Source organism: Crocuta crocuta, unplaced genomic scaffold (assembly GCF_008692635.1).
Source record: "Crocuta crocuta isolate KB4526 unplaced genomic scaffold, BGI_CrCroc_1.0 scaffold113, whole genome shotgun sequence".
Lineage (NCBI taxonomy): Eukaryota > Metazoa > Chordata > Mammalia > Carnivora > Hyaenidae > Crocuta > Crocuta crocuta.
The window spans coordinates 6,314,452-6,340,789 of NW_027530368.1; the positions used below are offsets into that span (position 1 = coordinate 6,314,452).

Here is a 26,338-nt window from a genome sequence, read left to right on the forward strand (position 1 = left end):
CGCGGTCGCCTGGAGTCTGCTCGGGCCTGGACCCCCTCCTCCTTGCCAATCGGCCTGGTCCCGGCCCCTAGTCGCTCCGCAGTACTTCTCTCAGGACCCTCCTCCACGTGGAGACCCCCCCTTCACCCCCAGACTCTCTCCTTCAAGTTCTGGCATGTTCCAGAATCTTGGGGAAATAATATGTGGTAAATGGCTTTTTATATAAGACCCACTCTCTCTCCAGAGCTGTTCTTTCTTCCACTCCATTTTCAACCAGTGAGTCTTGGCAGGAATCTGCCACTTCTCCCCTTTTCTGTTAGTATTTTGCTGCTGTTTGCAACCTTATGGGGCTCCTTTCGCTGCTGCTTTTCTCTTTGCACTGGCGAACTGGAAAGGTTCAAGGTGTGTATTCTTGAGAACGTAGTCCTACTCGGTCTTCGATCAGTGGAGATACTGGTTTTTAAAGCTGCCTTACTGTCCAGGGTTTTTCGTTTTCTTTGTTACCTTCCTAAGTCTCTCTCGTGGTGGTTGTTTTTGAATCATGGCGATTTAAATTTGTCTTTCCTTACCCTCACATTAATCCCTAGGTAGAATTCATTGCTGTAGTGTTTCAAACCGACGCTAGGGGTGTGTCTCCCGCCTCTGTCACCGTGGCCAAGAAATCAACGACGCCCTTTTAGCCTGTTACCTTACCGGTTCTCTTGCTCCGGGTAGCTGCTGTAGTTTCCTCTTTGCAATCACGAATCGTCTACGTAGTAGTAGTTAAAGTGCGCATTGCTTTTCCATGTAAGATCTTCAGACATGGAATTTGGTTGTTACACTTTTTCTAGAAGTCCTCAGACAGTTGTCAGAAGATCTTTAGACCGATTGCTTGACGTTGGGTAATTTCTTGTATTGTATTTCACCCCGCATGTAGAAATTTAGTATTTCAAAATAGAGTGGTGGATTAGTCGAGAGGGAAATTCAGCTGCTTGCAACGTAAAATCAATTTGATGTGATTGTGAGGGGACGAAGTGAAACTAGAAAATTCAAGTTAAGTCAGCTTTTATTTAAAATACAGGGCAAAAGATTAAGCGCATTTATCAGTGTACTTAAAATCCAGATTAGGAACAGACTTAATAAATGATTAGGGATTTTGATACGTACAGGAAGTTTTTCCCTGTTAACTTGGGAGGCAGCTCAGAGACAACTTTAGCCCCCAAACTCCAGAAAGCAGCTTAGATCAAGGCCATTCATAGTGTGATCTTTTTGTTGCCGTAGTTTTTTTGGAGTTAGCAATTGCACTTCAGTGCTTTAATACCACTTTCCTGTACATAATTTTACTTGAAGGTCAGGATTTGAAGATCTTTGGCCATTGCAGTGAATGTTTTTTACCTCCATTTGTAAACAGTACATTGGAAGAAATAATGATCCAACTTTTTGTTGCTTGTGTATTATGTATCAGAATGAGGTGTTTTTCAAGTAGTTTGCTTGTTTTTTTTTTTTCTCTCTGTAGTGTGTCTCCTCAGAAACCTCCTCTCCCCCTTTTTTGCTCTTAAATTTACTTTTCTGGTACTCAGTGTTTCCTTATCTTTAAACATTTTAAGATTTATTTTATGTTTTCTTATAGGTCATTTTCCTGTGTCTAGTTTTCTCTTTAGTATTTATTCTCTTATTACTCTTGGTTCTACCATTCTCTCAATTTCACTTCAAGACCTAGTTAATTTGTTGTGACAGTGGCTTCCCAACTTTAGGATTATTTTGGTCTGTTGAATGTAGCACTGGTTTGAAAGTATCAAGACCATATCTATAGCTGAACTGTGCTATATGGGATATTAATTAACTCAAATTGAGCTTTGGAGTGATCTGGTTCATTGTTCTAGTTAATTGAGTATAAAATCCTGAAAATCTTCACTCCCTTTGGAAAACTTAATTATAACTCTGAGTATCATGAACCTGTTTACAGTTTCCACAGTGGGTTTTAATTTAGGAATTAACTTACCAATATCACTGATTAATTCAAGTAAGGGGAAAGTAAAAAGATTGGATCAAACCTATCAACAATCTTTTCTGACAGGTATTTATTTTAGTTGCTACAGTAAATGTACTTTATTTCTTTTTTTTCCTGAGAGTTAAGTCTTTCCCTCCCTTTACCTCTTTTTGAATTTTAAACTGTTGTGAGCATCCAGGTGGGATGAAGATTTTATGCACACAGCCACACACCTGAGTACTGTGCTTCTAGGAATTTTACCTTACTGGTCAGTTGTCTCTGGTAAAATAAATACTTGTTTATTGAAATATATAAATAGATAATTTTTTCTATAAGTGGGCATGTGTATTTTAGAGTACTTCAGTGTTAATGGCATGCAGAGGAATGTAAAAAGAATAAAACGTTAAGAGAGTGTTTAGGTTTTTTCAGATTGAAAAGTTTTTGGAGGAGTAAATTTTGTAACGGCATTTTTAGAAACTTAGTTAATTTTTCATGTATCAGAAATAGTTTTTACCATGCACGTAGGATAATTTAAAAATAAGATTTTATTTTGGATGCATATACGAATACAGTGCATAAGTAATTGGCTTTTCTTTTAAATTTTGTTACTTAGGGAAACCTTAAATCTTGTAAAAGACCTTTTTATATTTTTTCAAAAAATGTTAATTTATTTGGGAAAGAGAGAACTAGCAGGGTAGAGGGGCAGAGAGGGAGGAGAGAGAGATTCCCAAGCAGGTTCCACGCTCAGCACAGAGCCCCACTTGGGGCTTGATCTTAACTACCACGAGATCACAACCTGACCTGATATTAATAGTCAGATGCTCAAACAACTGAGCCACCCAGGTTCCCCTATTGTTGTGTTTTTAAACTTATTAAAATCATCTCTACAGTGTATAAATAGAAGTTAAAACATTTATTGCTCTCAGTGATACCTTCACTTAGAGTTGCACACAACATGCTTTAGATTCTGTGACAAAGGCTGCTTCAACAACAAAGCAAGCAACCTGTCTTATGGTCAGCAGATTTAAAATTGATGTCAGTCACAAGGAGAAAATTTCTCTGCTCATTATGTCCCACTGTGGATGAGAAAATTAAAAAGGTGAAGATTGCAAGGTAAAGAAGCTAAGGGTCAGTTGGCAAAGCAGTACAAGGGTCAGACAAGTGTGGGAAGATCGAACCATCTGTTGTAGGTAGTAAGGCAAGCAAAAGTACGAGGCAGTAAAGGAAGTCAGCTTGGGCAAGGAGATTAAGTGAGTCAGACTGACCATGGGCCCAGAGTTTGGGCAAGCAACAGGATTCATTCATATCACGAACACTTGGTGATTTTGTCTGATGTTCGTTGGTTACTGTGCTTAGTTGTTGGGGATATTAAAATGATTAAGGCAGGTATCCTGCCTTCATTTTCATCTAGAACATTATACAAATGCTAGTAGGTGTGAAAAATTAATTCTGGCTATCATATGAATAATACAAAGACTGATAGAAATTGAGGAAAGAGCAAGATCAGTTTCATTTGGATTAGGGAAAGTTTTGTGAAGGAGGTGACAATTGAGCTGGGATTAAAAAGGTTATTAAGATTGGAGTAGGCAGAGTTGGAGGCACCAAGGAAAAGATTCTCTTTAAATCCTGGAGAAAGGGAGAGAAAACATGTATTTGGAACACTAGTATTCAGAATGTGGTTCTTGGGCCAGTAGCATCATCTTGGAATTGGTCAGGCCCCAGTTTGGACCAGCTGAATTCAGTACTTTTGGAATGGGGCCAAGCAGTCTAGATTTTATAGCTTTTCCAGGTAATTCTGAAATATGCTAACTTTTGAGAGCAACTATTTAGAGAATAGCAAGGAATGTATTTATTTAAATTTTAGTTGAGTATCTGTTAACATACCTCACACTGCTGTACAAACATAAGACATAATTGTAATTTCCAGAGAACTTAATCAAGTGGAATAAACAAGACAATTATGCATTGTGACATGTGCTATTAACAAACTAAACATGGGGTGCTTAAGAGTACATAGCAGGGGAGGGGTGCCCAGCTGCATCAGTCAGTAGAGCATGTGACTCTTTATCTCTGGGTTGTGGTTTGAGCTCCAGACCGGGTGTAGAGATTACTTTTAAATTCTTTAAATAAAAATACATGGGAGAGAAGAGGCTTAATCCAAACTGGGGTGAGGATGGGGCAGTGAGATGAATGTCACTCAGAGACAGCTTCCTGGAATAGATGATGTCTGAGCATAGTCTTAAAAGGATGCATATTTAGCCAATGGGAGAGGGGGTCTAGATAGCGTATTATGTTTAAAGCCGTAGAGGCATAAGATACACAAGCCAGTTTAGCATGATTGCAGGGATTAGGGTGGAAAGGAGAAAGAGGGTAGTCAGGTAGAGTGAGCCAAGACCATAGAGGGGTTTGCATATCATATGAAGGAGTTAACATTTTTTTTCCCCTAAAGCCAGTGGGAAGCTATTCTTTTTAAGCAGGAGAATGACGTGGTCTCATTTACTTTTTTAGAGAGACTAGTCTGGTAGCCACGTGGATAATAAAATAGGATAAAAGAATATAGTAGGTATGGGGACCAGTTATTAAATTATTACAGTAATTCATGTGAGAAGGACTCAAAAAAAGAACGTAGGGGCAGTTTAAATAGAGAGGAGAGACCAAGTATGAGACACGTTTTAGGAGGCAGAAGATAGGACTTGGTGACGGATTGTGGGGAAGGAAAGGGGTGAACCCAATGTGGCTTCTGGCTTGGATGACTGGATAGTAGTGATTTCTGTTCAGCACATATTTATTGAGCATCTACTTGGGTAAGATTGAGTTCTAAGGATATGTGAGAAATGCTGTCCTGTCCTCAAGAAACTTCCAGTTTGCTGGGATGACTGTTGTTTTATCTCTAGTGTTCTCTCATCATTTGGTAACCAATGCTTGGAATGCTGTGTTGCAAGATTCTAAGTTCAGTAGGATATAGTGCTGTGAAACATTAACACTGCCTGCTACACAGAGATCGTGGCCTAGGGTAGAAGAAATTTGATATCCTAAAGGTAGGAAGGGGTAACCTACATTAGAGCAGTGATTCTCAATATGTGGATCTTGAACTAGCTGCAGTAACATCATCTGGGATCTTGTCAGAAATGCACATTCTCTGCCTAGGTGGTATAGGAAAAGGAGATAGGAGGGAGTGATGATGATTTCTGTTTTGGACATGTTGAATTTAAAATAGTCATGGGTCATCTCGTTGGAAATGGCCAGCAGGTAATTGGCTCTATATCTGGAGCTCAGAAGAGAAATCTGGGCTGGTGTTAAAGATTTGAGCGTTGTCTATGGATGTGTATTAGATAGTAGATGAAGCCATGAGACTGGATGAAATTACAGAGAAAATATAAAATGAGAAGAGGGCAAACCCTAAGGAACACTGCATTTAAGAGGAGGTAGATAGAGGATGAGGAATCTGTGAAGGTTATCTGAGAATAAATTGCCAGAGAGAGTTGGAAAATTAATAGAGTGATGTGAGATTTGAAGGAGTCAGCAGTGCCTAGATTTTGCAAACATTGGGAAAGAGAACTTACAAGTGTCTTTTAGAGGCATCAGGAGAGTTGTGATCTTGGCAGTAGTACAAGAAAACACCATTTTGTAATGGTAGCAAGGAAAACCAGGATGCAGTGAGTGAGGAGTAAACTGGTGGCTAGACACTTGAGTATAGATTGTTCCTTAAAGCTTTGACTAGAAGGAGAGAAGATAAAAGCTACAGAGTTGAGGTTTGAGGAAGAATTTATTTGGGGGTAAAAGGAATAGCCTGGAAGGAGGGAGTGTGTTTGAAGATTCAAAGGGAAAAGATGGAATTATTAATCGTTTGAGATTCCCCAAGAAGATAGGAGGAAATATGACTCTCTTTAGGCAGTAAGATTTTTAATGTTTATTTTTAAGAGAGAGAGCACGAGCTGGGGAGGAGTAGAGGAGAGAGGAAGACATAATTTGAAACAGGCTCCAGGCTCTGAGCTGTTGTCAGCGCAGAGCCCGACACGGGGCTTGAACTAACTGACCGAACTGTGAAAGCATGACCTGAGCTGAAGTTGGTGCTTAACCGGTTGAGCCACCCAGGCAACCTGGCAACAAGATTTTTTTTTTTTTTCATATTTTAACATGAGAGAGAAGGAGATAAAATTGAAAACCGTTAATAGAGGTCACAGTCTCTAAGATAGTAACTTCAGTTAAATCCTAGGTAATGAAAATAAGATTGCAGGAAAAGGTAAACTCTTAAGAATGCAGAGGCCTTGTCTTTGTCTTTTCATTGTTACTATTACAAATACCTGGTATATACCAGATATTAAGTGTTGTTAGAAGAAAGAATATGTGAGTGAATAAGTGGCATAAAGGAGTAAGTGCTGATGAGACTGGAGGCAATGAGTGTTAGTTCCTTTCTTGAGACCTTTATGAACAGAAGGACAAAAATTAATTTCAGTGGTTTACAGTTGGGGTGAATTCCGTTGAGGCTAGTAGATGTTGGTATTCTTTAGAATTAGAAGAGAAGCCAGGTGAGGGAGCTGTAAGGAAGGATGATTAATGGAATGAGTCCTAAAAATGGCAGAAAGAAGAGGGATAAAGAGAAAGGAGGGTCATCAAAAGAGAAGGGAAAAAATCAGAGTGAGGAGAGTAGGCCATGGCAACAGATTTGTTTTAATGTTGGAGTTCATTTGACGTGACCTAAATCATCTCACTAATTTGAGATAGTTTGAGGCAAGATCATCTGAAGTTGAGATTAAGGCTGATGGTGAGATTGAGGGTGAGGAGTATAGAAAAGGATTATAATAATGATTTGGGGGGATTTGATATGCAGTTAATAGGGTATTAAGTAAATATTATTAAATAGTAAGTGGACCCAGGAGAGAGCACCAGTAAGTCAGTGACCTAGGGAATGAATCTAGGAGATTGGAGTATTAACAAGAAAAGAGGTTAGTACTTTGTCAGTCTGTTTATTTAATTTCAGAGATAGACAGTGCATGAACAGGGTAGGGGGAGAGAGAATCCCAAGCTGGCTCCATCCGTGCTGAAGGCATGGAGCTCAAAGCAGGGCTCTATTTCACCAACCGACTGAGCTACCCAGTGCCCTTGTCAGCCTTTGATTTAATAACTTCTGTTGAAATTACATAGGTCTGAAAGGAACCATTTTTCTGAGTTCAGGTTTTATGTAAGGGTTATATCTAGTTGTATATTGATATTCTTAAATTTTTTTTAAAGTTGTAAGGACACTATTAATACATTTGCTAAAATATTCGAATCATACTGAAAGTATATTCGAATCATACTGAATCATACTGAAAGGTATAAATGGCAAGTGACCTTTTCTGGGGATCCCTATTGCTTGTATTAATCACTGTTAAGTTTCTTGTATACTTGGGGGCGCCTGGGTGCTCAGGCGGTTAAGCGTCTGACTTCGGCTCAGGTCATGATCTCACGGTTGGTGGGTTCCAGCCCTGTGTCAGGCTCTGCGCTGGCAGCTAGCTCAGAGCCTGGAGCCTGTCTTCGGATTCTGTGCCTCCCTCTCTCTCTGACCCTCCCGTGCTCACGCTGTCTCTATCTCTCTCTCAAAAATAAATAAAACATTAAAAAAAGTTTCTTGTATACTTTTCCAAAATGGAGTTTTTTTGGTATTTTTTCTTCCTTTTTTAAAACCTATGGCAATGTATGGATTATTACTAGTTCATAATTTAGTTTTTGTTTAAAAGACTACAAAAGTCAGATTTAAAGAGATTTTAACGATACCGTGCTCTAGTTACTCCTTACAGTTTCATTCCAAAGTTTTTTTTAACCATTTCATTTGTAAACACAGACCTCAAAACAGTTCAGCTTAATTTTTAATCAGGTAGTGATTTTGTAATGATTGAGGTTGGTATTCTAACAAGGTTCTGAACTATGACAGTATTCTTATCAAGTTACCCTGAGAGAAAACATTTTTTGAAGTAATCTCTACACAAAATGTGAATTAAACTCAAAACCCTGAGATCAAGAGCAACACGCTCTACTGATGGAGCTAGCCAGGCCCCCTGAGAAAATATTTTACGAGAACATTTTTTGTAATTATTTTTTCTACTTCTCACCTTATTAAACATTAACTAAATGGATAACAATTTTTTTCCTTTTTTTTTTTTAAGTTTATTTATTTGTAAGAGAGAGTGAGCAGGGGAGGGGCAGAGAGAGACAGAATCCCAAGCAGACTACACTGTCAGCACAGAGCCTGATGTGGGGCTCGAACTCGTGTACTGTGAGATCTTGACCTGAGCTGAAACCAAGAATTGGATGCTTAACCAACTGAGGTACCAAGGTGCCCCTGGATAACATNTCCAAAATGTAGCCTGTAAAGCATCTATTTTATTTCAAGCTTGATAGATTAAAATTACTTGCTCACTTTTATACTTCCAAATAAACTTTTTCTTCAACAGTCCACATCTACTCTCTCCTTTTCTGAATTTTCTCCTGGAACTCCCAGATCCTTTATGTGGTTATGAGTTGACAGCTAATGTATAAATCTGGCACAGGAGTAAATTTTGAAATGTGACTACTATATGTTTCTGGGATTGTCTTTGGTTTTTATAATCTTGCACTGTAAAAAAGTTTTAAACACATGAAGATTTCTATAGGAAATCTTTTAAAATTTAGCAGTGAATACTCAACAATCCATATGTTCTTAAAAGTTTCTTCCTCAAAGTTCTGCCAGTTAAAGCCCTTTATTAGATGTATCATAAGAAGGACTGTGTTGATAGATATATTGCTATTGCAAAAAACATTTCTGTGAGATGATACTTTGAATTGTTTTGGTAGCATTATTAAATTTATCTGTATTCTAACCAGGTCTTTTTTGTCCTTTGTAAATAATATTGAATATTTTTATTTGTGTGTGAGAATTAGGTATGCATTTTAAAATCTAGGTACAAGGGAGTGAATCATAACAACCTACTGTTGGCTTTAATGGAGCTGTTAGCCCTTTTATTTATCCTTAATGTATCTAGTTTTAGGGCTGATTTTTTGTCATGTCTACCTGAATCTGTTACCACAACCAATCTCCTGTTATATGTACAATAAGCCAGCATCCTGGAATATTATTTACTTGTAAGGCAGTCTTTAATAAAAATTATTAATGCTGGGAAAGTAAAGTGCTAATAGATAATAAGGAAAATCTGTGATTTTAAATCTATTTGTATTACAACTGTTTTCCAAACAAAGTTTTATGAATTCTAAACTAATTCATCATAATCTTTCAAGTAAATGAATTTATGAACAATTGGAAATGCTTATATTCTGCCTTTCTGTTTGGCTGTCACTCTCTATCATCATACTTCTTGACTCTTTATTTGCTTATTTTTTTGTTTTTCAATATACTGCAGTCTAGATCTGTGATGTCCAAATCAGTAGCCACATGTGACTATTCAAATTTTTAAATTAAAATGAATTAAGATGAAATAAAATTATAAATTCAGTTTTTTAGTCACAATAGCTACATTACAAATTAGTGGCTACTTGTGGCTAGTGGTTCCTACATTTGTGCAGATATAGAACCTTTCTGTCATTGTAGAGCAGAAATTTTTATTTGATAGCACTGGTCTAGAATGATTATGTATCTGCATTTCACTGAAAGTTATTATGTTGGCAGTAATCTAATTACCAGCATGAGATTTGGAATTAGAAAGATTTGAATTTAGATTCTGGTTTTGCCATTTATTAGCTATGTGACCTTGAGCATATACCATAAACTCTTGACCTTATTTAGTAGTGTAAAACTGAGAATTAAGAACACCTCAAATTGTGACCGTAGAGAGTGTCTGGAAATCCAGTTGGTACTCATTAAATGTATTTGGTTCTTCTTTCTTTGTATTTGGCTTCTTTGTAATGTTGAAACTTGTTGGAAACTCTATAGAGTTCTTTCCTTTTTTGGCTTCTGTGACATTTTCTGCTAGTTGCTGTTCTACATCTCTGACCATTTTTAATCTTTGTTGTTAACGTCTCATCTGGGTTTGGTCCAAGGCCCTCTTGAGTATTGATTGTATCACTTTCCCATTTAAAATCCTACGTATCCTAGGATTAACATAACCTTAACCTAGCTCAGGGACTCTGTAGGTTCTACCTATTGTTTACTCTGTTTCTTTCACCATGTTCCTGTTTTTTCTCTATACTCTAGCAACTTGATTTTGTTACCTTTTATTAAGTATTGTATGTTAGGTTTATTCTGTTGTTTATTACTACTGTCAGAGCTTTTTACATCGGCTGTGTTTGGAATGCAAAAAGTCCCTCAAGTAAGTGACTGAGCCACCCACTCCCATGGCAGGTCCGGCCACGTTCCTATATTATACCAGCTGCCAGCATAGATTCCTCCATATTATAAGAATTTAATAAATATTTGTTGAATGAGTCGATTGAATGTATAAATTCTTTATTTTCAAAGTTTCATCATCATTTAGGTGTGAGTGATTCATATTTTCATCAGCCTGTGTCATTCTTTTCTGTTCCAGTCTGAGGATCTAACTTCTTACAGGATATTCATTCTAAATAAAGGTGTGTTAAGTCACCTCAACTCATCATAACTAAAACCACATTCATTATTGTCTTCCTATTTGTGCTTCCATTATTCCCTAACATTTCTTGTTGGAAATAATATCTGTTCATTCACTCCTATCTGGAAACCTGGCATACCTCCTTTCTCCCCTTTGCTACTAAAGTCTTTAAAAAAAATTTTTTTTTAACATTTACTTATTTTTGAGAGAGAGAGACAGAGTGTGAGTGGGGAAGGTACAGAGAGGGAGACGCAGAATGCAAAGCAGGCTCTAGGTAGGCTCTGAGCTGTCTGCACAGAGCCCAATGCAGGGCTCAGACTCACAGACTGCGGGATCCTGACCTGAGCTCAAGTCAGATGCTCAACTGGCCGAGCCACCTCGGTGCCCCAGCAAGTCCTCTTTACTACTAACATCTTTTTTTTTTTTTGAATTTTAAAAATGTTTTTTATTTACCTTTGAGGGTCAGCAAGAGAGAGCGTGAGCAGGGGCGGGTCAGAGAGAGAGAGACACACACAGAATGTGAAACAGGCTCTAGCCTCTGAGCTAGCCGTCAGCACAGAGCCCGACGCGGGGCTCGAACCCACAAACCGTGAGATCATGATCTGAGCTGAAGTCAGACACCTAACTGACTGAGCCACCCAGGTGCCCCGTTTTACTACTAAAGTCTTAAGCAGTTCTCAAATGTAGCCTGTACTGAGTAGTAGAACATAGAAACACGTGGCCTGACCTGTGGTGATGGGAGGCTCAGTTATTTACTTGAGGGACTTTCGAGGCATTCCTGCTGAGTGCACATACTACTGATAAAGATGAAAACTTTGTATTTATAATGTTCCAGCATGTTAATGCCATCAAGTAGTGACAGCTGAATCCAAAACACACTAACACAGCTAAAAGTAGCTAGCTACTGAAGAATGTTCTATACTATGCATACAGTCCACATTCTTCCTCATGACTCAGTTTGGCCATTTATCTATGTTGGAAGAATTTTTCTTTTGTTTCTATAACTTAGTTTCAAATATTCCTTCATTACACTTTCTTCTGTTCCTTTCATCTGTACCTTTTATTTATTTCTTTAAAATTTTTTTTTACTGTTTATTCATTTTTTTGGAGAAAGAGAGAGCATGGGAGTGAGCATGAGTGGGAGAGGGGCAGAGAGAGAATGCAATACAGAATCTGAGGCAGGCTCTGAGCTGTCAACACAGAGCCCAATGCGGGGCTCAGATCCATGAACCAGGAGATCATGACCTGAGCCGAAATTGGATGCTCAACTGACTGAGCCACGCAGGCACCCCTCATCTATCTGTACCTTTTAAAAGTCCCATACTTCTTAGTTAGCACATCTGTATGCTTTCTTAAGATTTTTGTTGTTTTTTTTTTTTTTTAGTACTCTTAACTGCATAGGTTTCTAGCGTCTGCTTCCAACTGTTTTCATTAAGCCATTTTGTTTATTATTTATTTGTTTATTTTAAGTAAGCTTTATGCCCACCATCTTGAACTCATGACTCTGAGATCGAGTCAAATGCTCTAATAACTGAACCAGCCAGGCGCCCCAAGCCATGTTGTTTTTAGTCGTAGTTTTAACAGCATGAGATTTTTTCCAGGAACGTAAGTATCATGTTATAGCAAACCTGTCTTCCCATTTAGAATCCCCCAGTGCCTCTTGAATCAGCTTCTTTATTCCCATTGCCCCTGGCATTGTTGGGATTTCATTTATAGTTCATGTGGACTATTTCCATAGCTGCCTTAATGGTTTGCTCTTTCTTGCCTCCAGTTTCTTCCTAATTCATTGTCATCATGTTGCTGCCAGAGTTCTTTAAAAAAAAAATTTTTTTTTAAATGTTTTATTTATTTCTGAGAGAGAGAGAGACAGCGTGAGCAGGGGAGAGTCAGAGAGAGAGGGAGACACAGGAACTGAAGCAGGCTGCCAGAGTTTTTCTTCTGAAAAGGAAATCCAGTGTCACTGCCTCATTTGAATGTCACTGCTACCTCCTCTTCTGTTAAAATTTTAAATTCCTTTGCATAGGCACTCATGTTCTGATCATTGTTTCTGTCCATTTTTATGCTGTAACTGAGTCAGGTTACTTGATTCTCAAGTGCCTCATTTATTTATTTACTTATTTATTTATTTATTTTATACTTATTGGTGCCTTTGCATATGTTTTTTCTTTCATCTGCACTGTGCTTCTCTTTTCTCTGGCAAACATCAAGATCCTGTTCTAGTGGCATTGGGTGAAAACTTTCCCAACTTCTCATGCAATTAATGGCCATTTGTAAGTAACTTTCGTAACAGTACATGCCATATTTCGTTGTGTTTAATGTCTCCCCTAAACTGTGGGCTCCTCTAAAGCAGGGGATGCATTTTTATTCATCTTTGTAAAGCCTGTTCCCATTGTAGTATCTCTCATGGAATAAAAGTGTAAATGATGGATAGGTAAGTAGACACTTTCCTTGCTGGCTTGGGAATGTAGCAAAGGTGCAGCTGGGTTAGTTATATTTATTGTCTAGGTCTAGGGAGGTATTTGAAAGTCCTTTGAATAAACAATTAGAAAGCTAAAGTGGATTAGCACAGTGGGGAAGCTACTGAAGGATACTGCTGATTCCAAAAGTTATAGGACTTTTATGCTTCAAGAGTTATTTTTGTATATCTGAGTAAATTGTCAGTTGTATGTGAGAATGTTATTTCATTCGTTCAGTGGTAAATAGACTTTCGTAAAGGAGACTCAATTTATAAATAATAGTTTTGTTTAGTTAAGTTGATTTACCACAACATTTTTGTACTAAGTATATTCTAGAACAGCTGATAAAGTAAGACTCCCATTCTAGAGCTTTAATTTCTTAATTTAGCAAACTTTTATGTTTGCCCAATGCATATCTCAAACATAACGTTAGAGACAAAAATGAAGAAAAAAGGACATAGCTTTAAAGATTCCATAGTATAGATTGAGTCAGGCATGTGGAGGAAAAAATTACAATACAGTTTGTGTGTGTATATATACCTCTCCCCCCCAGGTTTCAGTAGAGCTGTTATAAGGTGCTAGATTTCTTCTGGTCACTCTGCTTGTCCAGTTTGAACTTGACAGGTAGCAGCTATTTGGACATTTTATTATTCATTCTGGTCACGTTCGTTATTCATAGAATAAAGTTGTATAATGTCAGACAATTAAGTACTGAAAGAATATTGTCATCATTTTGTTGTTAGGTTGCTTTCAATGAATTTATTTCATGTTATGAAACAATATGGAGTGGTGGAACATGGTTGGGATATAGAATTGGAAGACCTATAATGGAGTATGCTGAATTTATAAATACACACACACACACACACAAATAAATACATATTTGTAACATGGCCATCAGACTAATTCAGAGTTCTTGTGGGTATTGGATAAGGTAATTACTGAGGTGCTTGATAAAATGCAAGATACTGTTTATTTATTTTTTAAAATGTTTTATTTATTAGAGGCAGCATGAGCAGGGGAGGGTCAGAGAGAGAGAAGGAGAGACAGAATCAGAAGCAGGCTCTAGGTTCTGAGCTAGCTGTCAACACAGAGCCTGACNAACTAGTAAAGGGGTGCCTGGGTGGCTCAGTTGGTTAAGTGTCCGGCTTCTGTTCAGGTCAGGATCTTGCAGTTTCTGAGTTTGAGCCCCACAGCTCAAAGCCTGGGGCCTACTTCAGATTTTTATATCTCCCTCTCACTCTGCCTCTCCTCCACTCATACTCTGTCTCTTTCTCGGTCTCTCTTTCTCTCTCAAAAATAAACATCAAAAAATAAAAAAAATCAAACTACCAAAAACCAGTCTGTAGTATTTTTAGCAGATTGGGTTTCATAATCCTTTCATTCTGATTTCTGTGCAGCTCTCTGTTCAGTAATGTGCTCGTTAACAAAGTAGAAAATGTCTCAGAGTATTGGGCTATAAGTAACAGAATACCCACCCAACTAAATGTGTCCCAGATAATAGGGAATGTATTAATTCACAAAATGAGAAGCCCAGAATCAGTTACAGGGTGGTTCAGCAGTTCATCCAGTTTCCTCAGGGATATAAGTCAGGTTTACATTAAAGCTCCACTTGTCTAAAGAGGGTCGCCACAATTACGTATACCAGCATATGCCTGAAGGAAAAAAAGCAGGGAACACTTCTCAAGTGTCTCTTTTTATTAGATTCCAAGTCTCATTACAGATTTTTCTTTAAGTTCCATTGTATTTTCCAGGTTTCTTGTGTACCAGAAAAAGACCTTGGTGCCTTTTTGACCACCTTCCTTTAAGGCAGATCTTACAACCTGTTCCTAGCTTACCTTCCATCACTAGGCCTTATGTAATAAAACCCACCTCAGTATTTTATTTGGTACTCTGAACAGAAGTCACTGATTAGTGATGGGCTTGTAGGCAGTGAAATTATGTCTGGTTTCTGATGTTATACTATATTTCTTTCCTCACTGATGTGTAGCTATAACCCTGTGTTGTCAGCCTCTTCATAAAAATATTTTCTGCACCTAGTTTACCCTAATCAAAATTCTGCTTCCTTGCAAAGGATATCATTTGCCTTGCATCAGCCTCTTCAAGTGAAGGAAGGAGCTGGAAAACTTTCTGTAAAAGACCAGACAGTAAATATTTTAGGCTTTGTGGGTGCCATATAGTCTTTTGCAACTACCAAACTGCCATCGTAGCTCGAAGCAGCTATAGATAATACACAACAAATGAGGATGAGTGTGTTGCAAAAAAACCCTTTGTGTACAAACACAGGTGGTGAATTATTTCTAAAAGTACAAACGTCAAAAGAAAGATAAATTGAACATTATAAAAATTAACTTTTATGCTTCAAAGGACATCAGGAAAATGAAAAGACAACCCACAGAATGGGATAAATTTTTACAGTTCATAGGTCTGGTAAGACACTTCTGTCTAGAATATATAAAAAAAAATCCAACCAAAAAGTGAGCTAAGGATTTGCGCAGATGTTTCTCCAGAGAAGATAAACACGTGTCCAATAAACACATGAAAAGATGCTCAGTATCACTAGAGAAATGCAGATCAAAACCAGAAAGAGATATCATTTCATACCCACTAGCATGGCTATAATCAGAAAGACCAGGTAAGTGTTGGTGAGGATACAGAGAAATCAAAATCCTCATAATATTGCTGGTGGGGATGCAAATGTTGTAGCTGCTTTATAAAACATTTCTTCAACATATTAAACATAGAGTTGCTGTATAACCTAGTAATTTCATTCCTAAGTATCCACAAGAAATGAAAGAACTTGTACGTGAATGTTTGTTTTTTTATTTTTTTATTTTTCTTAAATATTTTATTTACTTCTGAGAGAGAGAGAGAGAGCGAGAGAGAGACTGAGCAGGGGAGGGTCAGAGAGAGAGGGAGACACAGAATCTGAAACAGGCTCCAGGCTCTGAGCTGGCAGTCAGCACAGAGCCCGATACGGAGCTCAAACCCATGAACCGCAAGGTCAAAATCTGAGCTGAAGTCTGCCGCCCAACTGAGTGAGCCACCCAGGCGCCCCCATACATGAATGTTTATACAGTATTATTCATAATAGCCCCCCCAAAATGGAAACAGTCCAAATGTGCACAGATTAAATAAAATATGGTATATCCATATGAGGAAATATTGTTTGTCAGTAAAAATGAAGTATTGGTTCTTGGTATACTATTTGGATGAACCTTAAAAATATAAGTAAAAGAAGCCAGTGACAGAATACATACTGTATGAGTGCATTTCTGTAGGAAATCCAGAATGGCCAAGTGTGTAGGAACCGAAGGTAGGATTAGTAGGATGAGTCCAGGGAGATGGAGAGTGACTGTTTCTGGACATGGGGTTTCTGTTTAGTGTGAGGAATTTGATTGTGGTCGTGGCTGCGCAACTCTACTAAAGACCATCCACTTCATATGGGTGAATTGTATGGAGTGTGAATTCTATTTCAATATAAAGGAAGATACAGTCAGATAGAAGGAAATGACTCTGCATGAGAATTCTCATTATGTCCTTTATGTCTTTTCATTGCTGTCCTCTAACATCTTTCTGGATACTCCAGTTTTTCATTCAGAATTTAGTACCTATGTCACATTTTCCCTCTAGGATTCCCCATTCCTTAAGTGTTTATGTATATTTTGCTTTAGTGTTCCTTGACCTTTCATTTTACTAATACTTTCAACTGCTTATTTTCACCGTGGTCGGGGTGGTCTCTTAACATCATCCAGAAGTGTGCTACTGCTGGATTTATACTTTCTCTGTTCTCAGATTATTTTTTAAAATTATAATTATTGAAAATTCTATGCTTATAGAGTTTTCTATTTTGTTTTAGCATTATATATGGTGTTTTTTTTTTTACTTTTTATTTCTAGGAGAGAGAGAGAGAGACAGCGTGAGCAGGGGAGGGTCAGAGAGAGAGGGAGTGACAGACTCTGAAACAGGCTCCAGGCTCTGAGCTGGCAGTCAGCACAGAGCCCGACGCGGGGCTCGAACCCACGGACCGCGAGATCATGACCTAAGCGAAAGTCGGACGCTTAACCGACTAAGCCACCCAGGCACCCCGCATTATATATGTTTTTAAATTAAAATATAATACCAAATTAGTATTGTTCCTTTCAAGTTGTTGGATGGTTTCCGTGTAATAGTGTTTCATATTTTCCATCCCTTTACTCTTCTCCTCAGCTGTCTCCACCTATCTCACACCCTGTTATCGTCATGCTTTTGTGATTCAGACTACTGTGTTAGATATATGAACAACATTTAAATTGCTTTGCCGGTCTAAGTTGGCAGTGACAAGCCACTTGAAGTGTTCCAAGGTGAGAGGAAAATGGTTTCAGTAACTTATTGCTGCTTCTCTATAATACAGAGAGGATATAGCTTTATCACATATTGGTGAGAACACTATAGGAATTATGTTAGTGTGAGTTCACATTTGGTCTTTGCCACTACCAGTTTTGCGACCTGTGCCAGTTGCTTAACCTTGACATCTCCATTTATCCAGAAGATTGTTTGGAGGATAAATGAGATAAATGTATTTAAAGTCTCTAAAAGAGTGCCCAGCACATAAATGTTATTTTATTTTTTTTGTATTCAGTAAACTTCTTTTTTCTATCCGTATTTATATTTATAAAGCTAACTTTTAAAGATTACTCTCAAGATCTATCAGCTTTTGCCTTTAAAAAGGTCGTGAGAACTTGACAGTAACATTTATTGTTTTGCATGTTTTGTTTGAACTAAGGTAGTTTTTTCTTTTAAGGGGTTATTTGAGAAAGGGAGGGAGAGAGAGAGAGAGAGAGAGGTTGAGAGAGAATCCCAAGCAGGCTCCCTGCTGTCAGCACAGAGCCCAGTGCAGGGCTCAAACCCATGAACCGTGAGATCACCGCCTGAGCCAAAACCAAATACTTAACTGACTGAGCCACCCCCATCCAGCAGGAGCCCCTGAACTGAAGTAGTTATTTAAATTTAAGTACATCTGATCTTAGTCTGAAATATTAGGACTTTATATAAAGAATTGTTTTAATTCGATGGAAATAATGTTATTGTTAGAAGTAAAACTAGATGACAAGGGCCAGCAGGGTTTGTTTTTACAAATGTAGACTTTCAGAAAGGTCTCTGCTTTAGTAAAGTTTTTGTCCTGTCTGTTGCTGCTTGAGAGGTATCTTACAACTTCGGGAATGGAATCTTATTCTTAAATCCTTCCTTTTATTAATTGCTTACAGTGTATTAAACACTGGTAGATATTCTTAACTTTTTGGACATATACTCAATCTTGTAAAAGTTTTGGATTGTCATAAAGACGATTAGTTTACAAATGGACTGTGTTTAAAGTTCATATAACAGTTGTTTGGGGGCGCCTGGGTGGCTTAGTCGGTTAAGCGTCCGACTTTTGCTTAGGTCATGATCTCGCGGTTCGTGGGTTCGGGCCCCGCGTCGGGCTCTGCTGACTGCCAGCTCAGAGCCTGGAGCCTGTTTCAGTCTGTGACTCCCTCTCTCCCTGACCCTCCCCTGCTCATGCGGTCTCTCTCTCCTAGAAATAAAACATTAAAAAAAAATAAAAAAAAAAAAACAGTTGTTTGGAACTTAATTACGTTTTTCCAAAGAAATAACAAAAATGGATTTACCTAATACAGATTTACAAAAGCATATTTCAGTGATAATTCAAAAATATTTATTAAGTATTTTCATGTATCATGCACTGAAGGATAACCAGTGGAAAAAAAAAAGTAAGAACCCATTGAACAAATTGTGGTATGTAGCCAAAGCAATGCTGAGAAGGAAACTTATAGCACTAAATGCACATTTTAGAAAAGAGAAAAAAAAAGTCTAATCTTGAGCTCCCATCTCAAGGACCTGAAAAAAGGTAAAAACAGCAAAATCTAACCAAAGCAAAGAAGGGGGAAATAAAGATAGAAGCAGAAATCAGTGAAACTGAAGACAAAAACAGAAAATAAATGAAATCAAGAGTTGATTCTTCAGAAAGATCAAATAAATTGATAAACCTCTACAAGATGGGGAGGACTAAAAGAAACAAATTCTCAGTATCAGGAATGATGTGGAGGGTATCACCATAGACCCTTCAGACATGGCAAAGATCATATGGATATACTATGAACAACTCACAAATAAATTGGGCAACTTTGATGTAATGTTCTTTTAAAAATAGAAACTACCACCCTTCATCCAGTATGAAATAGATGATTTGAATAGCCCGCATTACCTTGATATGCCCCCAAAAGTACAAACACTATAAATTTTCCCATGTTAATGTATATATAAAAATTTTTAACAAACGTAAGCAAATAGAATTAGTTAAGCAGAATGGAGAAAAAACTTTATGCCATAACCAAGTACGGGCTCACTGCAGGGATGCACAGCAGGTTCACTATTTGAAACTCAATATAAATAATCTATATTAACAGCTAAAGAAAAATCACATGATCACATAATTTGATGGAAAAAGGCATTTAATAAAATTCAAGTCCCATTCATGGTTTCTTTAAAAAAATAAAAGTATGTATATGGGGAAACCAGCTCATTTGGATATGAAATATCTATACAAACCTATAGGTAACATTATACTTAATGGCAAAGTATATGGCAAATGGCAAAGACTGAATGCTTTTCCCATAAGGTCAGTAACAAGGCAAAATATCTGCTCTCACCTCTCTTTCAATGTAGTGATGAAAGTTCTACCCACTGGAATAAAGCAAGAAAAAAATAAAGGTGTACAGATTGGAAAGGAGGAAAAACTCCCTATTTGAAGATGACATGATTATTTAAATAGGAAATCCTGGGAAATCTACAACAATAAAAAACTAGATAGAACTGATAAATGAATTAAAAAAGATTGTAGGATACAAGGTAAACCTACAAAAATGGTTAATTTTAGATAGAAGAGAAAAATAAGATTGGTTAGGTTAGATGTTAGATAAATTTTAAACTACAAAACAAAAAAATAGGTATCACTATTTCAGGCCTCAATATGCAGTAGGATATTTATGCATATCATTTATATACCTTCAGTCATTTACTAGGTGAAGTTACAGAGTATAATTTTGGAGTATTTATCAGGCTAGAAAATTTTAGGGTTTTCTTCCTAAAATAATTCGACAAGTACAGATGTTACTGACTTAGGGAAAACTGATCACCTTAACAATGGTTTATTTTTGAGACAGAGACAGATAGTGAGTGGGGGTGGGTGTGCGGGGGGTGCAGAGCAAAGAGAGAGGGAGACACAGAATCCGAAGCAGGCTTCATGCTCCGAGCTGTCAGCACAGAGCCTGATGCGGGGCTCGAACTCACAAATCATGAGATCGTGACCTGAGCTGAAGTCAGATGCTTAACTGACTGAGCCACTCAGGCACCCCATCTTTCTTCCATATTTAAATATGTCCAGCATCTTCATTAGTAGTCAAAAAACAATATACCTAGAAGGACCCCTTGAAATCATCTAGCCAAACTCTTTAAAATAAACTTTTATTTTTATCTTTTTTTCCCCCAAGTTTATTTTGAGAGAGAAAGGGCATGCATGAGCATGGGGGGGGGGGGGGGGATAGGGAGAGATTCCCAAGCAGGCTCTGCGCTATCAGCTCAGAGCCCGATGTGAGGCTTGAACTCAAAACTGTGAGATCATGACCTGAGCCAAGATCTAAAGTCGGACACTTAACCAACTGAGCCACCAAGGCACCCCCAAACTTTCCTATTTCCTGTATGGAAAAGTCAGTGTCTAGAGGAAGGGGTACTTGTGAACTCAGCCTGATAGAGACAAGAGACTTGTCCCTGGAAGTCTATGACCTTTTCACTTCGTCTCAGCCAAATTTGTCCACTGACAGTTTCAACCCCTTGGTTTATACTTCTGAGAGTAAGAAATAATCTATCCTAGAACAAGTATTAAGATGGTTAGTGAGTTTACCCTAGAAATTAATTGATTTGTTTATAATAATTTTATTAACTGTGGGAAGTTGGCAAACTTTGTCTTTTAGCAGATGAAGACATTCGGATTCTCACTTTTTCTTTTCAGTATTGTTTTTTAAATTTACTATATTGTGATTATCAATTTTGATACACATTAAATCAGGAATAGGAATATAATATCTAAGGAAATTTTCTGGCAAAGAAATGAAAGTATTTTTGGATCTCTTTTATTTCATTTTGTTTAGAGTTACTTTGATCTTGAAGTGTCTAGATGTGAGAGAATAAAAATTTTATGAATGCTTACTGTAAAGTGTAGATTATTTTCAAAAGGCCTGCTGTCAAAATATGTACACATTTATCTTTAGTAGACTTGTAGAGGTGACAACATTGTCTTATTTGGTTATAGAGTCTATAAATATTACTTAAGTATTAGAGTACTGCTTGCTTATTTAAAGCGTTTAGAGATCCAGGTACTTAATAGATACTCATGAAAAGTGAGCATCACGGGAAGCAAAATGGACTTTTAAGAATTTATTGACTCTCTTAATATACCCTTAATCTAACTATGTTCGTTTGCTCTCTTCCTTTCTAACTCCCTTCCTTTCTTCCTCTCTTCCTTTCTTCCTCTTATCCTCTCTTCCTCTCTTCCTCCTTTCCTTCCTTCCTTCCTTCCTTCTTTCCTCCCTCCCTCCCTCCCTCCTTTCCTTCCTTCCTTCCTTCCTTCCTTCCTCTCTCTCTCTCTTTTCCCCCCTTCTCTCCCTCTCTCTCTCCCTCTCTTAAGTGTTTATTTTGAGAGCATGAGCAGGGGAGGAGCAGAGAGAGAGAAAATCCCAAGCAGGCTCTATGCTGTCAGCACAAAGCCCGATGTGCAGCTCAGAGCTTGATTCCATGAACCATGAGATGATGACCTGAGCCAAAATCATGAGTCATATGCTCAACCGATTGAGCCACCTAGATGCCCCAACCATGTTCTTTAATATGTTGATGATTATTAACATGCCACTTAAACCAAGTTCCTTAAGGCTGTCTGGATTTTTACATGCACCTATAAAATACTTCCTTGAATGAATTTGGGACAGTGTTTAAGTGTTACATTTGGCAAGGAATATCAAAGGAGAATAAAACAATTACTGCCTTCATGGAGTTTAAGATCTATGAAGGAGACTAAGGGATCAAACAATAAGGACTATAATTAGACAATATTAGATTTAGAATTACTATAAGTTTCTGGCTTCTCATATTATAAATTAATTAGCTACCTTGAAATGACTATGTTATATAAACAAAGAATCCATATAGTTCTTGAATTGGGAATTATAATATGACCAGAAACTATTACCATTTAAAAAGAAAATTTATACACACACACACACACACACACTTATTTATTTATTTATTTTGAGAGCGAGGGAAAGAGAGTGAATGGAGGAGGGGCAGAGAGGGAAGGAGAGAGAATCCCCAGCAGGCCCCACACTACCATGGTGTATGAGCCCAATGTAGGGCTAAACTCAGGAACTGTGAAACCATGACCCGAGCTGAAACTAAAGAGTTGGACACTTACCGACTGAGCCACCCAGGCACCCCAAGATGTTTATATTTTTAAACTAGAGACTTAAATCTATGAGTTATGAAGCAGTTCTATTATACTTGAGATGAGCTTTATTGAGGTATAACTTAACATATAATAAAATTAACCAATTTTAGGTATACAGTTAATGTGTCTTGACGGATGTATAGTTTTGTAGGCACTTCCACAATCAAGATGTAGAACATTTCTGTCACTCTAAAATGTTAGTTGATAACCGTTTTCACTGACTCTCTTAAACCCTGGCAGACCCTGAACTTTTGGTAACTATAGTTTGCTTTTTCTAGTATTTATAAATGGAATCATGCAGTATGTAATGTTTTGTATCTGTCTGCTTTCATTTAGCTTATTGCTTTTGAAATTCTTGTTGTGTGTATTAGTAGTCTTTTCCTGTTGACTATGCAGTAGCATAGTACTACTACTATGCAGTAGTACTCCATTGTCTGGATACACCACAGTTTATCCATTTGATGGTTGATGGACATTTAGACTAGTTTTTTGTTTGGGCTTTTAACCATTTATACACATAAACGTGTATAAATTTTTGTGGGGACATGCTTTTATTTCTGAATGTTATGTTAAACTTACTAGTAAGAATCCACCGGGGCACCTGTGTGGCGCACTTGGCTAAGCATCTGACTCTTGATTTTGGCTCAGGTCATGATATCATGGTTTGTGAGTTTGAACCCCACGTCAGGCTCCATGCTGACAGGAGTCAGCATACTGACTCAGAGTTAGGATACTCTCTCTCCCTCTCTGCCTCTTCCTTGCTTGCTCTCTGTCTCTCTCTCAAAAATAAATACATTTAAGAAAAGAATTCATCAAACTCTTTTCCAAATGACTCTGTATTCCATGTTCGTACCAGCAGTACATAAAAATTTCAGTTGCTCCATATCTTCACCAACATTTGTGTCAACATTTTTACTTGTAGCCATATGTACTATATATCTGGGTGTTGATTCTATTGCTGTGTTATAAATTACCATAAATTTGGTGGCTTAAAACGATACCTAATCCTAACGCTAACCCTAACCAGGGCAACATAGGGTCTCTTTTAATCACAAGGCTGAAATCCAGAAGTCAGCCAGAGTAAGCTCTTGTCTGGACGGTCTGGGGAAGATTGTGTTTCTGGGGTCATTTAGGTTGGTAGAATTCAGTTTTTTGCTGTTGTAGGATTGAGCTCTCTGTTTCCCAGTTTACTGTCAGCTGGAGGCTACTCTTAGCCCTTAGAAGCTGCCTGCATTCAGTGGCATGTGGTGTACTCCCTAGTCTTGAATTCTCCTCATGGTTTGAATCTCTGACTTCCTTTTTTTGCTTTTATTTTTTTTATTTTTAATTTTTTTATAGTTTTTATTTTTGAGACAGAGACAGAACATGAGCGGGGGAGGGGAAGGAAGAGAGGGAGACACAGACTCCGAAACAGGTTCCAGGTTCTGAGCTGTCAGCACAGAACCCGATGCAGGGCCTGAACCCACAGACTGTGAGATCATGACCTGAGCCAAAGTCAGACGCTTAACTGACTGAGCCACTCAGGTGCCCCTCCCCTCCCCTTTTGCTTTTAAAAGGCTCTTATTAGAACAGGCCCACCTAAATAATCTTATCCTAAGGTCAACTAATTTGGAATCTTAATTACATATACGAAATCCCTTTCAGCCTGTACCTAGATTAGTATTTGAATAACTGGGAAAAGATGTTTGTATACCTAGGGCTGGGAATTTCAGAGGGCCATCTTAGAATTCTGTGTAGCACATAACCATTTGTTTTACATTTTCAGCAACGTTTTGTATGTCAGTTTTTAAATTCTAGGCACGTATATACTAATTGCAAGCGTTGTGGTATGTAATTGTAGTTTTAATTTTGCATTTGTCTGATTTCTAATAATATAAAACATCTTTTGATGTGTGTGTTTGTTGTGTCTATATCTTTTGTTATAAAATGTCTACTTGGACACCTGCACATTTAAGCATTTGATTCTTGATTTCTGGTCAGGTCATGATTGATTTCACAGTCAGGAGATAGAGCCTCCGTGTTGGCTCCGTGCTGTGCATGGAACCTGCTTAAGATTCTTCTACTCCCTCCATACTTACCTTGCTCACCTCTCTCTCAAATAAAATAGAGCAGAATAGAAATAGAATAAAATAAAGTAAAAATCTACCCAAGTCTTTTGTCTTTTCGTTTTTTAAATATTGATATCCATTTGTTTGATCATCATTTGTTGCAAAGAATTTCTTCCCACTGAATTATCTGGACACGTCTGTCAAAAACACTGTGTGTGTGTGTGTGCGCGCGCGCGCGCTCCATTTTATTCTGTTCCATTGATCTTTTTATCTAGTCTTAACACTAACAGCATTCTGTTGACAATTCTAGCCTTATAATCTTTAAGTTAGATAATGTAGATCCTTTAACATTGTTCTTTTTCAAATTGGCTACTTAGTTCTAGATGGAAATGCATTTGATTTTTGTATACACCTTGTATTGTGTGGCTTTGCTTCATTCATTTATTAGTTCTGACAGTCTTAGAGTTTGTTTAGTATTTGTGTACATACAGAGTTATGTCATCTGCAAGTGAAGGCAGTTTACTTTTTTCTTTTCCAATTTGTATGCCTTTTATTTCTTCTCTCGCATTATTGCATTGGTGCAGATACCTTTATCCTGTTCCTTATCTTAGGGAGAAGCCATTTAGTCTTTCAACATATTAAATATGTTAGCTGTAGGCTTTTTGTAGACAGGCTTAATAGATGGTGGAAAATCTTTTATGGATTGTGGTTCGTATGGTTGGTGAAATTTGTCACATGCTTTTGTTATATGTGTTGATGATACTACGGTGTTTTTCTTTTTTAGTCTGTTAGGAGTGTTAAACCAAGCTTGCATTGTTGGGATTTTCCTCAAATGGTCATGAGTTTTATTCACTTTAAAATTTTTTTCTAGGGGTTCTTGAGTGGCTCATTCAGTTAAGCCTCTGACTTCTGCTCAGGTCATGATCTCACTATTTGTGAGTTTAAGCCCCCTATCAGGCTCTGTGCTGACAGCTCAGAGCCTGGAGCCTGCTTCAGATTCTGTGTCTCCCTCGGTCTTTGCCCCTCCCCTGCTCATGCTCTGTCTCTCTCTCAATAAACATTAAAAATTTCTGCATTTACTCAGATATTAAGGATTTTTGTATCCATTATTGTGAAGAAGTATGGTAGTAGAGCTTTCTTTTTTGTAATGTATTGTTACTGTCTGATTTTGGTATGAGGGTAATACTAGCCTCATTAAGTGAGTTTAAGAACTATTCCATCCCCTTCTGCTTTCTGAAAGACTTTGTGTAGGGTTGGCATGTTTTTGTACTTGGAATATATGATTGAATTGAGCAGTGAAGCGGTCCGGGTCTGTAGTTTTCTTTGTAGGAAACTTTTAAACTCAAATTCAATGTATTTTAAGAGTTGTAGAGCTGTTCAGCTTTCTTTTTTTTTCCCTTGAGTCAGTTTTGCCACATGTGGTCTTTCAAGAAACTTGTCCATTTATCTTAGTTATAAAATTTGTTTTTATAACATTGTTTAGAAAATTTTTAAAATTTTTTTAATGTCTGTAGGATTTGTATTGGTTTCCCAGGGGGTTTAGTTATTGACCTTTTCCAAAAAGAGTTTTGTCTTTATTGGTTTTTCTGTTTGTCCATTTCTATTTTGTTAATTTCTCGAGTTTTTTTTTCTTGTTTTTTTCTTGCTTTAGGTTTAACCTTACACTTTTTCTAGCCTTTTACTTTGGGGACAGATCATTATATTTTGGACTTTCTCTTGTAGCAGCATTTTCCTCAAAACATTGCTTAAGCTGTATCTTAAAAGTTCTGATAGGTTCTGTTTTCATTCTATTCAAAGCATTTCTGATTTAT

At 37.6% G+C, this 26,338-nt stretch overlaps 1 protein-coding gene across 1 annotated transcript in view; it reads left to right on the forward strand.

Moving 5' to 3' along the window:
• Positions 1 to 26,338, forward strand: part of PPP3R1 (protein phosphatase 3 regulatory subunit B, alpha) — a 64,116-nt gene that overhangs the window by 124 nt on the left and 37,654 nt on the right. The gene's annotated exons all lie outside the window — the stretch shown is intronic.